Source organism: Malus domestica, chromosome 16, assembly GCF_042453785.1.
Source record: "Malus domestica chromosome 16, GDT2T_hap1".
NCBI classification, from domain to species: Eukaryota; Viridiplantae; Streptophyta; class Magnoliopsida; order Rosales; family Rosaceae; genus Malus; species Malus domestica.
This window is the reverse complement of record NC_091676.1, coordinates 19,850,207-19,866,887: the sequence shown is the minus strand read 5'-3', so window position 1 is coordinate 19,866,887 and position 16,681 is coordinate 19,850,207. Positions and strand designations below refer to the sequence as shown.

Sequence of the window (16,681 nt, the reverse complement as noted above, 5' to 3'; positions counted from 1 at the left end):
AGATAAGACCCAGATGGCAATCCAATTCACCATTGGAGATAGAATTGGATCTAGGTATTTGCACGGTGCAGAACTCAGATTCATTCACAATCGAGCCATTGCAGAAGAAGGCTTAAGGTTTGGGCTTGTAGGCGGCAACGTTGGCCAACATCCACATGTACTGGCAGAGGCTGGTGACCTCGGTAAGGATTAGGAGGGGAGAGAATGGCAGCTGCACTGTGCGAGGCAATGTAGTTGCATGTGAGGAAGATGAAGAACGTGATGAGGACGACGGAAAGGGTGTTGTGGGCGAGGAGAACAAGGGAGTGGAATTGGAGAAAAGAGAAGAGAGAAAGGATGGAGAGGGTGAGGGACGGGTGGGTTTATTTTTTCTTTTTATTTTTGTGTTTTTGAATTTTTTTGAATTTTTTAATTTTGAAGTGGGCCTATATTGACACGTGGCGCTCACTTATTTTCCACGTGGGCACCACGTCATTAGTTAACAGAAGTTCTAACAGAAAACTTAACGAATGCATGAAACTATCCCAAAATTAAGACTTAAGGTATGACTCTAGGATGAAAAAACCTTCATGTACCAATTATTGAAAACCATGAAACTTCAGGGTTGTAAATTGAGATTAACCCAAAAATTAACCTCCATAAGAGTTCAAAACATAAAAAACAACAAAGCAAACTTTAAACAACGAAGCAAACTACTAGCAGCATTTAACCATTGCTGTTGTCGAAAAGTCTCTTGCCCACCAACAGAAACAAAGGTCTACAACACACCTCTAAGAACAAGCTAAACATGGCCCCCAACACAGAATCCCAAAACGGGGCTCCAAACACTGCCATCGAACACCACAACAATAGCAACCACAAATCGAAAGAAGGTAGTGGGAAGAAGCAACCCACTAGCAATAGTGTCATCAAGGGAAAACCGAATGAAAAAGGTGGTGTGAACACCTGAGCAAAAGCTCTATGCACTTTAGGATGGAGCCGATTAGGATGAAGATGAAGGTGAATTGTTGAGGAAAGTAGGGCTGGAAGAAAAGGGGAAACAAAAAAAAATGTGACAAAGGGAAAAGAGGTGGGAAAATGGTGGAAGCAAGGGGAAAAAAGAGAATTGGCAAAAAGAGAAAAAGTGGAAAAAGGTTGAAGAAAGATGTAAGGAAGGTGGAAAGGAACATGGAAAGAATGGGCTACAGATGGAGAAAACAAGGGCATAAGGGGTTGGAGGGAAGTGGCGAACTGGCCCTGGACTAGGGAAAATAGGCGCTGAAGGAGAAGGAAAGGAAAAGAAAAAAGAGAACGAGGAAGAAGAGGGCTGCCACCAACCTTAGCCATAACTAGGGTCAGCGGCTACGAGAAGGAAGAAGCAGAGGGACGGTCACACACTGGTGGGAAAACTCTCACAAGTAGAGAAACGCTCTCACCCAGGAAAAATAGATATTAAAGGGTGATGTAGTTTTGTGTAGTTTGTTATGCCTTAAACCGAGAACCATACAAAGCAATAAACGAAATAACGAAGGCCACAAAAACAATTTCAAAGTTACTCTGATATAGGAGCATCTCTCTATCAACAGAAGCTTTTATTAATTACCAAACAAATACAAAAGAATTCACAAACTCACAATAGCTCTCAAGTACACAATGAATGCCTCACATTTTCTGATTTTTCAAGTTAGTGATTATTGGTATATGGTTTTGTGGAGTGTTGAGAATATTGCTCTTAATATAGTGATGAATATTGGAGTTAATGTTGGAGTTAAAAGCAACTAAAGCAGATTACCAAGATATGATTTTATTGCTGTAAGTTTGTAACTGACCCTTAACTTAGAAGGTTTGTAGGGTTGATTTTTGTGCATGTTTGTAGGGTTCTTAATATCTTTTGTAAGGATGCAAAGAGATGTCCTACATCAGAAGTTTACCAAACCTTGCATGTGTTTATCTAAAATTAGGCTATACTCATATTGTATTTGGTAGAACCTCGACTTCATTCATCTTAGGCCTTGCACAGTTGCATTGTATTTTTTTTATTGTTGAATTTCGACGTGCAACTTCTAAAGTGCAAGAGTTGCATTAGTGTTCCTGAGTGCCATATCCTTATGATCCCTTCTATATATTTGGCTTCTATGTAACTCCAGAGAGACTCCGTTGTTAGGGTTTGTCAGTTCCAAATCATGTGCTTGGAGATAAAAGTATATTTTTTAAGGTTGAATTGTTATATTATTCTTCTCTCTAGGAGAAATATATATAATCATATATGAGGCCCTATAAATTAGGAAACAAGAACCCCAAATATACAATGAATCAATCATGTAATCCTATTCTAATTACATTCCTAAACCATAAAGTTGACTCACGTCAACACTCCTCCTCAAGTTGGTGCGTAGATATCACTTAAGCCCAACTTGTCGAGTGAGTCTTGAAAAACCTTCACCGACACTGCATGAGTTAACACATCAGCTAACTGTTCTTCAAACTTCGCATACGGAATGTCAATCAACTTAACTTCCAACTTCTCCTTGATAAAATGTCTATCCACCTCCACATGTTTCGTACAATCATGTTGGACTGGATTATTGGCTATCTCTCTTGCTGCTTGATTATCACAGTATAACAACATAGACTCTTAAGGCTTAAATCCTATTTCACTGATAAGAATCCGGATCCATAACAATTCACAAATCCTATGTGCCATACCTCAATATTTTGCCTCGGTTGTGGATCTGGCCACCACGTTTGCTTTTTACTTCTCTAAGTTATGAGATTTCCTACTACAAATGTAAACTAGCCTGACGTGGAGAGACGATTGATAATGTTTCCAGTCCAATCAGCATTAGTATACCTTTTTATCTCCATATGTCCATGTTTCTTGAAAACTACTCCTTTCCCAGGTGCACCTTTCAGATAACTCAATATACACATTATGGCTGCCATATGATCCTTACTAGGAGAGTGCATAAATTGACTTACAATGCTAACGGCATATGCAATATCTGGCCTCGTAAGTGATAAATAAATCAATGTTCCTACTAACCTCTAGTACCTTTCTTTGTTAGTCGGAATTTGATCCAGGTATATTACCAGGTGATGATTTTGCACGATAGGGGTTTCTGTTGGTTTACATGCCAACCTCCCAGTTTCAGAGAGAAGATCTAGCACATATTTTCATTGACACAAGTAAATACCATCACGAGAATAGGCAACTTCGATTCCAAGAAAGTATTTCAAGCCCCCTAGATCCTTCATCTCAAACTCCGAGGAAAGATAACTTTGCAGTCTTTTAATCTCTTCTGTATCATCGCCAGTGACTACCATATCATCCACATAGATTATCAACAAAGTGACTTTACCTCTCATGCGTTTGATAAACAATGTATGGTCTGCATTCCTTTGTTTGTAGCCATAACTCTTCATTACTTGGGTGAACCTCCCAAACCATGCTCTGGGTGATTTTTTGAGTCCATAGAGGCTTTTCGAAGTCTGCACACTTTTCCAGCTCCATTTGGTATTTCGTATCCAGGTGGAAAAACCATGTATGCTTCTTCTTCCAGATCTCCATGTAAGAAGGCATTTTTCACATCAAACTGTTTCAAGGGCCAATCAAAGTTAGCAGCTAAGGACAAAATAACTCAAAAATAGTATTCATTTTTTGCAACTGGAGCAAACGTTTCTTGATAATTAACTCAAAATGTCTGCGTGTACCCTTTAGTAACCACTATTGCCTTGTATCTATCTATGGATCTGTGTGCTTTGTGCTTTATAGTGAATACCCATTTACATCCCACCGGTCTCTTCCCATGTGGTAGTGGTACCACGTTCCATGTTCCATTTCTTTGTAAGGCCTCCATCTCAACCTTCATGACTTCTATCTAACGAGAATCTTGCAGGCTTCTTCCACTTTGGTTGGGATTTTGACTCCAGCCATTTGATTCACAAACGCTTGATACTTAGGTGATAAACAATGTGTTGACACATACTGTGCAATTGCGTATCTCACTTTTCCATCCAAAGAGAATCTGTCAGGTGGTTTACCACGGTTTTGCCTAGGAGGTAAGACATAAGAATTTTCAATAATACTTGAATTATGAGAACGTACCTCTTGGATATCCTCGGGGACATGAGCGGGTACTGGTAGAGGAGAATGAGGGTTATTATTTGCTGGATCTGCTGCTTCAGTGAGGTCAATCACATGCTGAAACTCAAACAAGAAATAAACATTATAAATTCAAGAAAAAAACAATGCAATGATTTCAACATATAATCATCCTTTTCAGGCGGGCAATCATTAGATATCATTAAATGTGTTGAAATGCCACTGCTGCCAATTGATACAGTTTTTATAGCATACACACAAAAATTGTTCAGCCAAAATAATCTCTAATTAAAGCATCACAGTTTATTAAATTGAAGATAAATCAATACCTGAGAAAAGAGACTAATCATAAGGTCGGGAACCTATGAAAACAAAGGAAAATAACAATAATGAATTTGAATTTACTACAATTTTCTCTAAGACCATGTTTCATATACTCTACTTAAAGATTCAATTCTCATCGTTCTCATCGTTAGATGTTTAACCCATTAAAAAAAACTTAAATTAAGAAACAATTGAACAGATTATGATATCAACACCCTTAGCAAGAATAAGGCCAAATCCTTTCCAAGAGAGCAGGGAAACTGCTAACTAGTTAAAAAGAAAAAAAATATTTCACATACAAAACATTTACGCGTGTTTCTTCCTAACATGAAGATGACAACGACTCGAGATTATATGACTACATTACATCTCCTTTGGTTAATCCTTCTTGTGATGATGAAGTACTGAATCATCCAAAAATCCTCAATTCTCGAGCAGGGGATGCTCCGATGGCTGAATTCAAAATAATGCTTCGTTACTCTTTTTTTTTTTTCAAGGTAAATAATGCCCAACCACTCTACAGATGAGGCATCTAATCAGCTTAAATGTTTTGTAAAAGAGAGGTCAGCAAGGATAATCTTAGAGCACAAGCATTTTGAATCTAATCAACTCAGTGTGAAGCAGCATCTAATAAAGCGTGGAAGAACTCTACCAAACAATAGAACATGGTGAAACCTATCATCGAATAAATAAATTATCAAGACCTCTAAAATCTAAGCTTTCAGCAACTAGTGGTAACCTATTCTCTATGCTTTTGACGTCATCAGCTTTAGCAGATGCCAATAAATACAAGAGTAAGGTCAAATCCTTTCCAAGAGATATGATATCGAAACATATTTTCAGTGATGTTCAAGGACCAAAACTATCAAACATTAAAAACTAAAAATTAAAGCACTGTAAAATTCAGTTTGAAAATGCGAAAATACCCAACAATCCCTCCATAACCACCGGCATGATCGACTTCATCACCAGCTACGGCCTCATCACACTCATCGATGCCACTGCTAATCCACTCTTGGCCATCAAGTACGCTGCTCCCATACCTAAAAAACACACAAAACCCAAACAAAATCATACATTTCTTATATCTGAAATTGAAGAAATTTGGCTACGAATTTGTAGAAACTAACTTAAGGATCGGAAAGAAGATGGGAAGAGGATTATGGAGGTATAATTTGACGGTCTGTTGCTTGTAAGAAAAAGGGAGAGAAAGGATGCGGGAAGTAGAGAGAGTGAAGGGGGAAGGAGGAGAGAGATTGGAGGGGAGAGAGAGGAGAGACATTTGTGAAAGGGGAAAGAGAGGATAACCATTTTAGTTTTGTCCACCTTTAAAACCACAATAAATTCTTATAATATGGAATCCACTCCATGACTTTTCTCACTCATTTCGGTGGGTATAAAAAAAAAACAAATAACCAGCACCACTTCGGTGCCTACAAAATAAATAATAAAATAAAAATGTAGAAGAAAAGTAATTTAAAAAAATAAAGTTATTTAACAGACACCAATCATTGATGTCTCAATTTTCAAGGCCACCGATATCAGCGGCATCCCACTCTAAAGACACCAAAAAATAGTAAGAGTGAGTGCTTTATATCTATGGCCAACAATTGCAAATGGTGTGCAAAAAATGGTGTCCTATAAGCATAATTCTAGTAGTGGTATGACAAGTGATATGTACATGTCATATTAATTAGTGAGTTTATTTTGTTATATGTTGATTATTTGCATATTTTAACACATCAAATGATACATCAATGTGGGGTACAAAATTATGTGCTCCGAAGAATTACTTGCCATACAAATTGTACCTATATCTAATTAAAAGATAGACGAATTCTCTTATAACATGTAAAAAGTTACAAATTACAAATCACAAGTTGACATGTGCTCAAAACACACACACACACACACACACACACACACATATATATATATATATATATATTTTTTTTTTTTTGGATGCTTTTGATGAGTCCTTTGTATGGGAAGTATGGGAAAATGAAGATAACTCGTGTAAGAACTTAAAAAGACACTATATTGAATTCTCGTGATCAATATCACATCCCGCATGAAGGTTGAATTGTCTAATCTTATGTCTAAAAACCCTATCCGTCAACCCCATAGCCGTCGGCCTCTAGCTATGGCTGGGGGCCGGTGGCAACCTCTACCCTTCCTCTCCTAGCTCTTCCTCCCTCTCTATCCCCCACCTCTTTCCCATCACAGCCATCCTTCACCCACGCCATACTCCAGTTTCTTCCCACCCCCGATCATTCATTCCCGGCCTCTACCAACCTCCCCTCCACTCCCTTGCTTCTCTCCCACCATTTTAGGTGCAGTCCTCCATGGATCTATGCCTATACCATGACCTGGGCCATGCCATTTCAAGATGTTCTTTGATTTGGCGCTTGTATTCTTGGTGTGGGTTTTAGATTTGTGTTGTAGGTGGGTTGGATCCCGTTCGCCAACTCGATTCCATGGCGGTGTCACCTTCCTCGATAGCTTCTGTGGATGCACTGACTGTGCTTCTGGCAGCTGCTCTTGTGGTCCTTGGTGTGTGGAAGCCGACATTCGCACTGCTGGATGTGCTGGATTGTGGTTCCCATCTTGGTTCTTTCCTTTTGCTCACTTTGAGCGAGTTTTATTTAATTTAGTTTATTTTAGTTTTCTTAGTTTAGTCCTGGTCTTCCAGGAAAATTGCTCTCTAGGGTTCCTAGGTCTTTTTCGATTTCTCTAGGAGAGCGTCTGCACGATGTTCGTATACGGCGATTGGCGTCGAGTTACCTTGATTTTGTGTTCGTAGTTCTATGGGCATAGGTAAGTGGCTGTTTGGTCCAACTAATCCACTTTGTTGGAGAGACATTTTTAGCTGATGGTTCAGGCTAGTTTCGTAGCGTGTGGAAGCTATGGTTGGATGCTTTGTCACACGATTGACGCTCACCGCACAACAATGGTTGAATGCTAACAAGTTTGTGAGCAGAAGATCCCCTGATTTGCTTAGGGATATTTTGTAATTTGCTTATGTATTGACATTTGAGGATAGGTAATTTCGTCGTGTGGGACACTCTTTTTCCTTGACTGAGTTGAAAGCTCCGGCAAGGTTTTATTGAGGCCCACTATGCACACTATCCTCAGTTTGTTCTCAGATTGTACTTGTTCTGTGTTGTTTGAAATAAATATCGAATATCGTCTTTCACTCAAAAAGAAAGAAGAAAATAGCTATAATATTGTATTTGTACATATCAATCATAAAATCTATTTAGCTTTGGAAAAATAATTTCCACACATGATTTATTTTTAATGTACATCGTTGTTTATTTACGATCTTTGAATAAAATAAACAAAAACAAAATTGTGTACAAATTAAAAAGAAAATTCGTGCATATATAAGTAGACAATTGTAGATCACTTAAACACAATGGGAAGTCACTGAAGTGTTCCCACAGGATGGTTTTGGCAGGAAGAAAGAATACTTCAGTTGCTGTCAATCTAATAGCATTTTTCTTACTACAAAAGAGTTCAGGATAATAAAATGATTGAGTTTCCACTCATGTGTCTTGGGTTCGAAACTCTCCTATTTCCTCATTTATTATAATTGTTTCGAATCCTCTCCTCTTCCCTTATGACAAAAAAAAAGCAAAAAAAATCTAAGATTACATTATTATCATAAAAATTTATTGTCCAACGTTATATGATAAACGTTCAGGACAAAAAAAAATTGTTATCACTCTTAACACCGTGGTTTTAAAAAGTTGGCGTCCTGTTACGGTATAAAGCTATAAACACTGGATATTATAAGTGGATGTTATCAAACTACTCACTAATCGATACATGCGCCAATTCTGTATATCAACAAGTAACCTAGTAATTACCTTGCTTTCTTGATCTAGTCGGCTTTAGGTTTGGCACTCTAATTATTAACTGTCACTTTTGCCCTTGTGCTACGACATGTATAAATTATTTTGGGTGTTATAATACGTACTTAATTATGCATTGACATATTTGTATACAATGACCAATAATCAGATATTATATGTGCAACATGACTATTATAGGATTAGTTAAGGGAATTGGATCCCCTCCAGATCCATATATATTGAGCCTACTGAGCAGACGATTCGAATCATTGAAATTTGATTCAACGGCTACAATTATTATAATTTTTAGAGGCTCCCTGTTTGTAGCCATTGGATCAAATTTCAACGGTCCGGATCATCTGCTCAGAAAGCTCAGTTTTATTGGATCCGGAGGGGATTCGGTTGCTTAGTTAAGATATATAAAATGAGAGGAGAATTTAGATGCAGTCCCTAACTATCAATGTTTTTTTTTACTAAAACCTTGTTAGTTTCAGTTTTTTATCGAAGTATCTCACATTAATGTAATAATGTACTTTTATGTAAGTTAAGTTAATATGGTTAATTTGAGTTTACTATCCTGAAGTATTTTAGTTTTCAACATTTTATACATTAATTTTTTTTTTTTTTTTTTTTTTTTATAGTCTGGTACTTAAAGTCAATTCTAGAACCTTTTCATACATCGTTAAATTTTTAGTTAGAACCTCAGTTAACTAATGATATGATGTCCACGTAAACCATGATTGGATGCTATGTAATCTGGCTCATGTGAACATTAAAACTTAAAATAAAAATTAAAAAAAATTAAAAAACTAAACCTAAACCCCTACATGTCCAGATCTGAATCCGCCTCTTCCCTTCCCTTTGAATCTTAGCCGTCTCATTTTCCCTTTCTCGAGGTCTCCTCCTCTCAAATTCAGGAGGTCTCCATCGCCGATACCTCCCCACTCCATCTCCGTCCAACGCTCCGGTGGATTTACCAATTCCTTCTTCTCCTCCCGCACCGCTGCAATCGACTCCATCGCCGTCGCCTGACAGCGAACCTTACGTTCCCGCTCTGGCACCGCCGGATCATAGCGACATCAAGAACGATGACATCAACGTCGACGGCGACGGAATTGAGAACTCCTCAAGGGGAGGTATGAGCGAGGGAAAGATGGCGGGGATTGCGTCTGGAGTCATCGTCGGAGTCGGTTTAGTATGGCTCAGAGATTTTCTGGTATTAATTTCTCGTAATTTTTTGTTGTTGTTAAATTATGGGTTTGTTTAGTATATGATTGAATTGGGGTTTGCTCCATGCTCGACCACCTCAGGAGCGAGATTGTCCCCGACCACTCCAAGCTCTCTGAAATCTTTGCGTAATTAGGGATTCGCGATCGTTTGAATTGCAGTTCCAGAACCAGACGGAGGACGAGCGCAAGTGGGGAGAGGGAGTGCGTCATCGGCGCCGTTGATTTGGATCTCATCGCAGATTTTCCCAGAAGATTTCGATCTCGCCACAGATTTGTACAGAAGGGAAGACGATGGGAGGGGAGCGAAGGAAGAGCGAAATGGGAGGAAGACGACTTTGTAATAGACCCCTCAAATACAACTAGGTATAAAATATCGTTGATATCGAAAATATCGGTAGTCTAAAAACATGAAAATTTGGATGGAAATATTGGGATATTATCGATATCAATAAAAATTGAATAAAAATCACAAAAATTGTAAGAAAAACTTGGAATTTTTTTTTGAAATTTTGCAGGATGTTTATTTAGTCAATTATCTATTAGTTTATCACAAAAAATTGGAAGGAAATGCAGTGCATGATGGATTTAACTGATTTAAGTTTATTATATAGCAAGCTGACAAATATTGTGAATATAGAAAATATGTAGTAATTAATGAAAGAAGTTTAAACACACCTGTTTGGGCTCAAAATATCAGTTTGGGCCGAGTATAGAATTATTCTCGGCCCGGAAGGCCTTACGACAAAGTTATCATGGATCGTTTGGTTCGTGGGCTTCCAAACCTAGGTCGGTAAAGTCATGCTGCAAGCCAAATCGACTCCAAGCGCAATAAGGAGTCTCAGCGAGTTTAATAACCCGGAAGTGAATCCGGCTCGATGAAAGGATAGGTTCAAGATCCTGATGGGAGTAGGAGTACTCGAGGGGATGTTTGATTAGAAGAAGAAATCCTAATCCGAGTAGGTTGTTAACTCGACCTAGAAGGTACATTACTACTATAAATACAAGGCGCTGTGTAGCGTGAGAAGCCCTCTCCAATTCAACATACAACTGCCCTGCGCAAACTCTCTCAACAATTTTGAGATTTTTTATTTTCTCCTTTCGCTGACACATCTTCCTTTGGCATTAACAGCACTGTGAAAGTAACCGGTGATATCTTTAGTCGGCATAGATAGCTCTGTCGCCGTAGAATCAGCCGATCTCGCAGCATCTTCCGTTGGCATCAACAGCACTGCTGTGAGGACGGTTGGTTACCTATCCAAGTCTCGGTTGAGAAGGATTTCCGAATCCTTATTAATTGAGGTCATCTCGTTAGCCTTCTCGGCGAGGCGAGGTGTTACAGCCTACTGAGCTCGGCGCATTGCACGCCGAGTTATTTTATGATTGGATACTCTCAAGTAGGATTTAGAGTTCGGCATTCAGACGGCCGAACCACATTCATTATTAAGACTCATATCTGCTTTGAGTATTTGTGCCCTTACACTTTGGTGTCGATTCGGCGTGAGTTTACTCTGATGAATACCATCACTGTGACCGAATCCAACGACGACGATTCGTGAACTTTGTAAGAATAGTAGCCTTGTCTTCAGGTTCGAAAACCCAAGAGGCCGAGACGTGTTCGTTCCTTGGTCGCAATCGCGAGATGCAGAAATCAGCCGCGCACCCAATGCAACATCAACAAATTTACTCCTCGGCCGAGCTCTGCCGATGAGTTGGCACGCCCTGCATTCACCGAAGGACGTAGTTAGCTTATAGCTTACTCGGCCTGCACGCCATGTAGGCTTGGTAGTTTTTAGGGTCAACAATACCATAATCATTTATATATAATGAATTAGTACAATATTTTACACTTTATACATTGCATGGTAAGATATATGAGTGACTTAGTACCACATAGAGTTTCTATGAGGTTCAAATTTTTCACTATCTTCGTCATCTCTATGTGTAGAGTAAGTGTATTGTGAAAAGTAGTCATCAAATGATAAATCCCCAAAATAGTTTTGCATGTAATTGTTAACATGTCATCCATATGGATCCGAGATTGGTCGACGTTGTCCATAAGCAAAATCATTTGAAGATTGAGTCTCAGATTCTTTCCATGAGTCGCTCAATTCCATCCCAACAAGAATGGGATATGAAGGGTAGGGAAATGGTTGGTTATGAGTATAACCATAGTTACTACTTCCCACTCCAACAGAGTCTGAAGTTATAGATAACGAGTCATCTCCTTGACTTGACAAAATCCCCTTGCCTCATTCTCTACGAGTATAGTCCCTATGGCACCAATTCCTGGTCCTGCCCGCCTACTGCCATGGTCCTCATCCTGTGTTGCATGCGTGAAGTTTGCCTTACCAGTGAAGGGGCTCATAAATCCGGGAGGTGGTCCAACATAGTTTCCATATCCACCACTACCTCCAACTCCACTATATCCTTCATCATTCCCACATCCGGTGGTAGGTGAGTCTCCTGATCTTGTACTAGAGCTATCATTAGTATCAGCATGATCTTGTGATTATGTAGGATTGGAAGAAGGTAGAATTCCAATGTTTCTTGGTCTTGGGCGCAAAAGTTCTTCCAAAGAGTCAGCACTATTAAATCCCACCTCATCCTCTAATACTCTTTATACATTTATCCCTTCATTACATGCTTCTTCAGTAACTCTAAGAGCTAGGTTGCCTTCATCATCATATAAATAAAAAGGTCTAATCCATTGATAAAGTTGGTTACCCTTTGTATCATCATCTTCAGCAACAATATCAAACACATCTAGTGGGTCACCACAGTCGACATGATCTATTTCTGCTTCCTTATCTCGAATTTGAAGCTTCATGTTGTAGTAGCAATAAACTAATTTTTCCAACCTATTATGAGTCAACCTATTTCTTTGCTTTGTGTGTATGAGTGCAAATGTACTCCAATTTCTTTCACAAGCAGATGAGGAAGCTGTTTGTGATAATACTTTGATTGCTAACATTTTCACAGTTGGTGCATTAGTCACATACATGATCTACCATTCAGCTATAAGGAAAAACAATGTTGATAAGCCTAATAACTTCAACAAATTCTATTATAAACTGATAGTGAAATATGTTTACACTCACTAGGAGACATTTTTGTTTAAGCAGCAACTGATGTTGGTTTTCCAAAAGTTCTTCTAGCATCTTTAAACCATGTTAGCTGAATTCAATAAATTGTGTTAGTTTAATCCAACAATGTAATTATTATAAGTAATTGTGTACCTCATTTCCAAATTGGCCAACTGTTGGTGATGCAAGGTCTAATTTAGAGTATACATTATGTATAACACGTATAAGGGTACCATCATCTCCAACATCGGGTCTGTATTGGTATCGAGGATTCAAATAATATGCTGTTCAAAGAAACACATACTCTAATAAGAGAAATAATATTTATGCAACTAAAGAAATGAATTGCAAATTATGACATAATTTATACCTGTTGCATGCAAATCGTGGTATAATGTTTTATACCATCGGTCATCAATTATCTTTATGACCCACCTTGCACCATGTTTTCTTTCTAAGTCATCCTTCACTACACACATCAACTTATATATTGCCCCCATAGTAGGATACATTTTTGTGCCAACGATCTGTAAAACTTTGCAAAAAGGTTCAAACACTTGGCACACATGTTCTAATTGAGTCCAAAAAGCATGATCAAGCACTATACTTTCCACCATACGACCTGCATTTGAGCGGCTAAAATTGTGGTTAGCCTAATCGTCACTAGTGAATAGTTGCTTCAACCCTGCTTTCTTCTTAAGTAGGCTTGTATACACGGAAATTCCTGAAACGAACGAGACAATAACACGTGTACAAAATAATATTTTGTATTAATGATTTAGGGGTTACAATCTCTTCTACAAATTTAGCCTCTGATTCGATCTCCGTAAGGTGTTGATATGTGGATGTGCGATTGATCTAAGGGCCGTCGAGGCTTGATCTTGGATGAACGGTTGGAAGTTTTCTTCAAGGGCCGTTAAGGCTTAATCTTGAAGGTTGAGGGAAGTTTCTTCAAGGATCTTTGGGCTTGATCTTGAAGGTTGATATATGAACGGATCTTCAAGGCTTTTGGACTTGATCTTGAAGAGCTGTTGATGAAAGGATCTTCAAAGGCCTTTGGGGCTTGATCTTGATGAACAATTGATGTGTGGATTTGTTGATGTTGTTGATCCAAAGGGTCGTTGGGGCTTGATCTTAGGACGTACGGATGATGAACGATGAACACTTTCTTCAAGGGCCGTCGGGGCTTGATCTTGAATTGGTGGAAGTTCTTCAAGGGCTGTCAGGGCTTGGTCTTGAAGGAGGATTTGACGAAGAACGAAGAGAGCTTTCTTGATTCTTCGGGATTTGCTTGGGTTAGAGTTTCAAAGCTTCAGGGTTTTGGTGTAATGTGAATTGGTTATGAATTGGTCCCTTAAAATGAATGCCTTGCCTTCCTATTTATAGAATTCTAAAACTTGATTTTTGGATTTAAATAATTAAATGAAATAAATCATTTCTGCTAAGTGTTGACACATGTCATGTTTGATGACCTTTCTGATGATTCTCGATTTTTCGTTGAGTCACCTGCTATGTGTAAAATTTATGTGACACGTGAACGTTGAAATTTTAATTATTGATCAACATTTATTTCACCAAAATTTCGATGTCTACAAATGTCCCCACTTCAAGGCGCGCCGTATACATGTGCTTGTTACGTGTAGAAGACGTGTTTTTGAAGTCCCTTAATGTAGATGTCGATCCAAGGGCCGTTGAGGCTTGATCTTGAATTGGGCTGGAGATTTCTTCAAAGACCGTTGAGGCTTGTTCTTGCACTTTGTTTGAAATTTCTTCAAGGGCCGTCGAGGCTTGATCTTGAAGGTTGAAATTGGACCACAAGGAGCTTCACGTGGTAGATGATCTTTGGCTTTGGTAGTGGATGAATCAGCGCGTATTTTGTTGCGCTTGTTGACTTTCCACAGCTTTGATCTTGAACTGGGTTGGAGGATTTTCTGTATTCCTCCAATTGTTTACTTTCCACAGCTTATTCTTGAATTGGATTTGATTCAAGGGTGGTGGACACTTGATCTTGAATCGAACTTGTGATTTCCTCAAGGGCCGTTGAGGCTTGATCTTGAAGGTTGATTCGAACACATGGCAAGCAGGCACGAGGTGAAGGTGACGGCCTGTTTCTTTGTTCAATCTTTTTAATTCATACCTGAGCAGTTTGGTCAACGGTATGATCTTTAAGAGTGATGGGCTCTTCTTCCAGTTGATAACTTGATCTTTAAGGATTTGATTCAAGGGTGGTGAATCGGCACATGCAGCTTACAACACCTAGCAAGTCGACCCAAGAATTTGAGGGTCAAAACAAGTCCATCAAACCCAGAGTGATTGCAACCCTGATGAGATGAGATACTTTTGATTTTGAAGAAGTAGCGGATGAATCGGCACATACTTGTTGTGCTTGTCTCCACATGCTTCAATGTACCATTTTCCTTTGCCTTCTCTGTTCTTCGAGCAGATGTGGTATCTTATCTGGAAGCATAAGATGTTGAAACAATGGATGCTTCGAGAGCAGTGCTAGGTAAGCAATCAGGGAAGGGTCGGTTCCTAACTGGGAGTTTGAGTGGATGTTCCGACATATTGCTTTCTTTATCCTTGTCTTTGCAGGTAAGAACAAGGACAAAGAAAAGGACAGGGAGATTGCATGATATGAGATACTCTTGCTTTCTACCCTAATGATATGAGATACTTTCGCTTTTGGTGTCATTTGTTTGTAGAGGTATTCCCGGAGAGGAAGAAAACTGAGTATTTCAAGAAGCTCTGCTGAAAGTGTACTCTCGGAGGTAAGGAATGGTTGGGCATTTTTTGTAGGTCTGCCTTGCTATGGAGGATGAAAGTCGACATATATAAGACTTTGTTTTTCAACAGCAAGTAGTGGCACTATTCCTTTACTCTTGTTGGCAACCGTTGGATGATTTAACAGTAAACTTCACGTGCTTTCTACTTCATAAGAAATCTTCGATAGATTGCCCGTAATTTCTGCAAGGCTGAGTGTGCATGTGACAGGCGCTGACACGTTTAGAAAAGCAAGCGCTTCTTCGATATCTGGAATCGGCACTTCGACAAATTGCCCGTGATTTTTGCAAAGCTAAGTGTGCATGTGACAGATGTTGACACGTCTGGAAAAGCAGATGCCTCTCTGATTTTTGATTTTGCCTCTTCGAGTTCTGAGCTCATCTCTTCAAGTTCTGAGCTCCGTCGAGTGAAGAGGTTGCATGTGATAAGTGCGGACAAATCTGGAAAAGAAGATTAGCCCGTGGTTTCTGAGCAAGCCCAGCTTTTGAGAAAGCTAGCGCCTCTTTGATTTTTGAATTGGCCTCTTCGATTTCTGAGCTTGCCTCTTCGATCTCTGAAATCCCGTCAAGTGCTGATTTTTATAGAGGCACGCAATACGTTTCAAAGCACACTTGAATTCCTGCCTGTAGAAACTCTCTTCTTGCACTTCTACGATCTTGACTTGTCCGACCTCTTCTTTCTTCAACACCTTTGAAAATGTCTGGCCCTTCCGACCGTCGTTTTGACTTGAACCTTGGTGAAGAGGCATCCATGCCTTCTCCAGACAAAATATGGCGCCCATCCTTCATATCTCATACTGGTCCTCTTACCGTTGGGGATTCGGTGATGAAGAATGATATGACCGCTACGGTGGTGGCCCGGAACCTTGTCACTCCCAAAGATAACAGACTACTTTCCAAACGGTCTGATGAGTTGGCTGTTAAGGATTCTCTGGCTCTTAGTGTGCAGTGTGCAGGTTCTGTGTCTAATATGGCCCAACGCCTATTTGCTCGAACCCGTTAAGTTGAATCATTGGCGGCTGAAGTGATGAGTCTCAGAAAGGAGATTAGAGGGCTCAAGCATGAGAATAAACAGTTGCACAGGCTCGCACATAACTATGCTACAAACATGAAGAGGAAGATTGACCAGATGCAGGAATCTGATGGTCAGATTTACTTGATCATTAGAAGTTTGTGGGTTTGTTCAAACAGCATTTGCCTTCGTCTTCTGGGGTTGTACTGCGTAATGAAGCTCCAAATGATCAACCTCCGATGCCTCCTCCTTCTAGGGCTCCGCCGACTGCTGAGGCTCCGCCGACTACTGAGACTTCTCCTAAACAGCCTTTGT

At 39.4% G+C, this 16,681-nt stretch overlaps 1 long non-coding RNA gene across 1 annotated transcript; it reads left to right on the top strand.

The window, feature by feature from the left end:
- Positions 1-9,095: 9,095 nt before the first annotated feature.
- Positions 9,096-9,978, top strand: LOC114822192 (uncharacterized). The gene is made up of 2 exons (XR_003770350.2): positions 9,096-9,478; positions 9,573-9,978. It is a non-coding gene; the product is annotated as an uncharacterized lncRNA (long non-coding RNA).
- The last annotated feature ends 6,703 nt before the right edge of the window (positions 9,979-16,681 follow it).